The sequence below is a fragment of the Poecilia latipinna genome, unplaced genomic scaffold (genome assembly GCF_001443285.1).
Source record: "Poecilia latipinna isolate Pla-1442-1.1 unplaced genomic scaffold, P_latipinna-1.0 Scaffold2087, whole genome shotgun sequence".
Classification (NCBI taxonomy): domain Eukaryota; kingdom Metazoa; phylum Chordata; class Actinopteri; order Cyprinodontiformes; family Poeciliidae; genus Poecilia; species Poecilia latipinna.
Window position 1 is genome coordinate 163,682 of NW_015114703.1, and position 6,326 is coordinate 170,007.

Below are 6,326 nucleotides of genomic sequence, written 5' to 3' on the forward strand. Positions count from 1 at the left end.
ACTGCATTTTTTGGTATCGATATGACACCAAGTAAATACTGGGCCATATTGCTGATAATGATGTGACACTTTTTGTTATTTATATTTTAATAATATCGTCGAACTTCTGACCATTGTGTGTCTTTGTGGGGAAACAGGGATTTTTTGCTGTTGAATTATTTTGTTAAAACCTCGGACAGAATTTGGACAAAGTTGATAGGCCTCTAAAAATACTTTAACATATCAAAAAGATAAGCTAAAACTATAGAAAAACAAAACAAATTTCTGTGCATTTTATCCCAAATAAATATTTTATGTAGTTGAGAGTCCTAGAGTCAACACTATCAACACTAGGATATCGTGTCTATATTGTCGACTTGGTATCAATATTGTCTATATTTTGGATCGATCCGCCCACAAACATATGCACGAAGGTGCTCTGGCCAGATTAGACTGACAGTAAAATTTCTGAGCAGCAGAGAAAAATCTTTGGAAACCAGAAAACTCTCAAAATCACAATGAACACATGGTGGTGGCAGCACGTTGCTGCAAGGAGAACTGAAGCTGATCAGACCTGAAGAGGATATGAATTGTATTTCTGCTGTTTGCTCCTGTTACACAGTTCCTTCAGACTCTCTTCAAGAGGCAGACTTAAAGCTTTCCATCTATGCATCTCCATTGTTATGGATTCTGTCTTTTCCTCCATCTCTTTTAGCCTCTTATCTGCTTACACGCACACACTGCAGCTTACATAACTATGTTTATGTGTGACTGCTGCCAGACATATGTAAGCAGACTAAAACTGATTAGACTGCCCGTTAGGGAGAAGAATAAAAAGCTGAACTTGCCCTACAATCTTTGCCTCACTTGGTTTCACCCCTAAGGTGAGCTCAGTGTGGCCCAGCACTGGACGGTGAAGGTAACTCTGTACCTGTTCCATTTGTATGACTTGTAACATTTGATCATTTTCTGGTATTAAAGCCTGCTTTCATATATAACCAATTTTCATTACATCTCAAAGTAATTTACACTGAGGGGTTCTGGCCGGGTACTGAAACTGGTTAACCAACCTGGGTGGAGCACAGAGACAAAAAATTAATGAAGTCCAACACCATCAAGAGACTAGAGTGGAGGTTGACCTCCCAACAGAACAAAGACTTCAAAGATGCAACCAGAACTACAATGGTATTATTGGATCAAAGTATATTTGTGTGGAAAACCCAAAGTCCAATGCAATTATCAATTTGTAGAAAGAAGAAAATTGCTGCTCACAGATTGTCTCCATCCGATGTGATTTTAGCTTCACACACATTGCAGAAATATTTGGGCTAGAATTCCAGTCAGTAGATGTGCAAAGCTGTTATTTCTACAAAGAATCTGCTTCCTTCCACTTTATGGGATGATTTATTAGATAAAATCCTCCCAAACGTCTGCGGCTGTACGCAACGAAATGTGAAAAAGTCCCAGCACCTATGCAGTTCAGTATGAGCAATGATACAACATGAAGGTTTTAAGCTGAGCTTGTCGGTGCAATAGTCAAAGGATTTATTCAAACTGAAACTGGAAACTTCATTTTACGAGAATTCATGTAAGTGAATTAGCCTCCTGCAGGGCAATTAACAATATAAAAGACTGAGTCATTTCAGGCTATTCTTTCTAGCACAAGATTCAGAAATATGTTTTACAGAGATGCTGTGTCAAAGTAAGTGAAATGCATGATACTTTGATGGATTTGATTGGATTTACTTCAGTTATTGACTGAGAAGCATGAATAACTTCAACTAAAAACACCATCTCAAATAACACCTACTTTACTATTAAATAGATTTAACATAGTGGTTCTTAATCCTGGTTCTCATGGCCCATTTCATGTTTTAAATGTGTCTCTGCTTCAGCACACCTGATTCATATCCTCTGGCATCTCATCACGTTCTGCAGAAGCCTGTTAATCATCCATCCACTAAACTTGGGAGTGTGGCAGAGGAAAGCACCTGAAATATGCAGGACAGTGGGCCCTGATGACCAGAGCTGAAAAACACCAGGATGTAAAGTAGCAAATATAAAGATATAAGAATGATCTTTATTTTCAGATTTTGCTCAAACAGTAATTTCAGTCAACGAAACTTTGTCATTTGTGTTTTTCAAAGAATGACAAAAGGGATGAACTGCTTTGAACTTTTAAGTTTACAGGAAGGAATCTTAGCCCTAAGCATAATTTAACACCTGTGTAGACTTGCCTGCAGAAACTACCAGTATTTGGGGGAAATCGGGTCAAGGTGTATCACTCCAAGTTTGAAAGAGAAGCTGTTGTTTCATTGCAAAGCATATTTTGACCTCTACTTTACACCACTGCTGGGAAAGAAAGTCAGCGGAAAAAAACAGACATCTTACGGGAATCACCTTTATAATTTCCATTAAATGACTTTAAAACTCATCACAGAGCAGAGCCACAAAACGCAGTAGGAGGCTCCACGAGGCATTCCTCAGGGTTGGCTTAAAATGTGGCGAGAGAGCAGGAAATGAAACTTCCCCATTAAGAGGAACAAACGTGTATTTACTTTGGCCATGTGAAAGAACATGTCTGGATTCTTACGCTAACAACGTAATCACTAGCAGATGTCATAATATTGGAAGTCCTTGTGTCCAAGAATGACTGAAAAGGAAAACTCCACTCTGGGCCAGAACAGAGGAAAGTTACTGAAATGTCTTCTGTTTTGCAGACTAAGCTCAGAAAATTTACAGTAGCTGATGCATGCAGTCCAAAGGCAGTTTACCATGTTGAAGAGCTGATGTTGCTAATCCTTCACGCTAATTAACAATTTTGTCATAAAGAAAATATTTATTTTACTCTTTAGAAATTAGGCTTTAAGTACTGTAAATCACAGACATGAATGCTGCATTTATTTAGGTGATGATGCATTTAGACTGTTATTACAGTTTAGAATTAGGGGGGGAAAAAGCTTTTCTGAGAATCATTGAGAACTTTTTGTTGGAACAGCAGGTTCTAGTTTATTATACTGATATAACAAACCATAGTAATTATACAAATATTTATAGTTTGTTGTTTTATGATAGATATTATTCAGTGCTAAAAGAAAAACCATGTATTCAGGGTAAAATACTACTTACACCCACAGAAATATTTAGTTAAAAGTCTCTTAACATCATACACCTCAACTGCAGACTTTCAGTCATTACCAAGGTCCTTGTATTAGTCTAGTTGAATATTAGATCACTCTTCCTTTCAGGATTTTAAAATTTTTCTTTAAAAGTATTTAAAAGTCTGTTTTCTTGCTGCAGACTTCTCTTTTCAACATTATTGTTGGAAAGACAATCACAGAAACATAATTTTGACCTGTTTTCTCCATTCCAAAATGAGTTTCAGTGCATATTTAGGATCATTATTCTGTTTCAAAACCATTTTATGCATGAAGCTGAACAAGTTAAGCCCCCCATCAAGGCGTCAAGGTTAGGTTTCCAAACCTATAAACATGTCAACTGTCAAGCATGGTGGTGGTGACTTCATGATGAGGGTCTGTTCTGCTGCAACTTCAGCTACAAAACTTAACCCCAAATCAACAACTAGATGTGACACAGAACACAACTTGGTGTTCAGACGGATCACTGATGTCAAAATCACACAGAAAATTAACTTTACTTCTTCACCTCAACCCCACTGATAGTTGTTGTTCTAAACTTTAAAGCCAGGCCTTCCAGGGAAGGCAACCAAATTAAATCAAGTCCTCCAGTTCTGACAAGTAAAAGTCATCCTGTTTCACTTGCTCGGGGACATTTTTTCTGAAAACTTCTGGAGGCAGCGGGTGTGGAGGTTACAGTTACTAACTGACAAGATTAAATCAAGTTAGATATCCCTGAGGGGGTAAAACTAACACGAAATATATTTACAGTGGCAAGACAAAAAGTTAACGATTAATTAAGATGTATCATATGATGATCAGCAGCAGCAGCAGCTTGTGGTGATATTTGAAGAGTGAGCTAACAGATTGAATATATATAGATTGGTTTCCAACAACAGAAACACCCAGTTAGAAATAAAGAAAACCTGCTATAGGTTGACATCATGTCTGTTTTCAGCTCAGTGACAATAAACGACTATCTAACCAACATTATGTCCAACTTAATTCCCAGGCATTAAGGGTTTCAACTGTATTTTTTTCACTTATTTTTTTTCCAAAAAGCTTTGCATAACTGCATTACACTCCATGAAACAATCACACTGATCAAATAAAATAAAACAAGACATTCAATGTATTTTTAAATGAGGCCTACCTCATTCAAAGGGAACAACGCCCCCCGATTCGTCGATCAGATGTATTCATCAGACCCAGGTAATGATAGAACCCGCTGCCAAAATCGCTATAGTTTAGCACACTAGTGGGGAGGAATGACCTCCATCCCACATGTAAAACAAAGAGGTGAAACACTGGAATTATATTTATGTAACTTACACAGGATAAAATACAGCTGATGCAAAAAGCTGAATTGTAGTCTAAATCTAGTCTCTGTATTATGCAGAGGGTTCTGACCCTTGGATATTGAGATTTGCTGGAGGTGTGAACTCTGTTCAAGTTTTAATTTTTACCCAGCTGCTAACATTTGTGCGTGACATACAATATGCGCCTGTTCGATGCTATGAAGCTTACCGGAAATTGCCTGTACTAAAGACAACCATCCTGCACTGCAAAGAGAGAAGTTACAAACGGAACAAGGCAGCTGGGAATGTGATTTCAATATTTGGAACATGAACTGAACAGCTGCGTTTACTCCCTCCGCTGCCTAAAACCACAGGCAGACACCAGTCCTAAAACAGTGCAGAAAACTAATATTGTCATTCATATCTTCTCTTTCTGTTTTGCTGAATAACCTGGTTGAAATTCTACTTCAATGGGAGAAATTCCAGATGGAGCAGTGAAGAGAGATGAGAATCAAGCGGATTTGAGTTGGAAGTCAGTGGCCAGGCTCGCCTAAATCTAGCATTTAAGATAGAGGTGACCTCCTGTCGGCACAAGTTTCTCCATAGCTGCTTCTCAGGTCCGTCTCCCATTTAATCCTTGAACCATCCAAATCAAGTGTTGGTAGCATTGACATAAGGGCTGTACACATCCTTGAGATAGTTTTAAACAACTGCTGGCTTGACATAGATGCCTAATAGGAGATCTTTATTCATCAAACTATACTTCTTTTGTAACTGGCAATCTCTGTTTTAAAAAAATAATTTAAGAAATGTGAAGAAAATGATTAATAAATACCTAACAATGCAAGGTAAAACGACATTTATGTCGATGTTGAGTAGATGTAAACTTATGAGTGAGCTATTCCTACCCTCATTTCTTGATCATTATCTCATTGTGGCATCTGAAGCTTGCATAAACTTCCGTGAAACATTGTTGACAAATGACTGATGCCGTTTGCCCAGCTTTCCACTATCAAGTGCATGATCAAGAGAAACAGGAATAGGTGGTGCTTTTTTTAGCTCTCCAACTGAATCCAAGGAATGTACACATGGCCCAGTCACCTGAGGTGTATCAGGAAAACAAATGGCGTATTTAACTTACCAAAAACACAGCATGTGGGAGAAACAGAGAGAAAGATATATACATGTAAATCTTTCAGGCTTACATTCATAACATAGTAATGTGGGCTATTTACATTCCTCACCTTTACGTCATGTTTCTTCTCTGCCTCTCTGTCCTTTGTGAGAAACACTTAGGTGTAAAGAAACATTACACCAAAAACTATAAAAGGCATGTTTGAAATGACTTATCGCCACATTTCCAATTACACATAGAAAGGGTATCCTGCAAGAAATATTTATTAGTCATAGAATCATGCATTACACCAGCTATCGGTTGCAACAGAAATTATGGTGACAGAACAACTTAAAAATTGTAAACGTTACATATCTTTTTTTATCCTCACCTGATCTTGTCTTTCTGTAGACTGTTAAGGTGGAACATGCTGGCAGACGTAAATCTATATTTATAAACTAAACAGGTACACAGTGTGTTGGTGCGTCATAAAGAACGCATAAATGTGAAGTTCTATCAGTGAACCTGAGCAAAACTCACTGGTCTCCTTGCAAGAAGAGATTATTTTATCATCCTAGATTATCTCAAAAGTCATTTTTTAATAAATTTTTGAACTACTGAGACCTATTTACAGTTTTTAGCCTTCCTACCTTTGTTTTCATTAATTATTTTAAGATCAAAGGTCACATAAGGTCATGGAAAGATGCTGAAAAACACAAGGTGTTGCGCAATTTAGTGCGTTTCGGTTCCATTAACAAACAAAAGAGGAAAAAAAGGCGACTCAAAGACCGACTGACG

General features: G+C 37.6%; 1 long non-coding RNA gene across 1 annotated transcript in view; it reads right to left on the reverse strand.

Moving 5' to 3' along the window:
* Positions 1-6,243: 6,243 nt before the first annotated feature.
* LOC106936151 (uncharacterized) overlaps positions 6,244-6,326 on the reverse strand; it is a 3,386-nt gene continuing 3,303 nt past the window's right edge. Inside the window, exon 3 of the long non-coding RNA XR_001422067.1 lies at positions 6,244-6,320. This is a non-coding gene — a long non-coding RNA (uncharacterized LOC106936151). The remainder of the gene's footprint in view (positions 6,321-6,326) is intronic.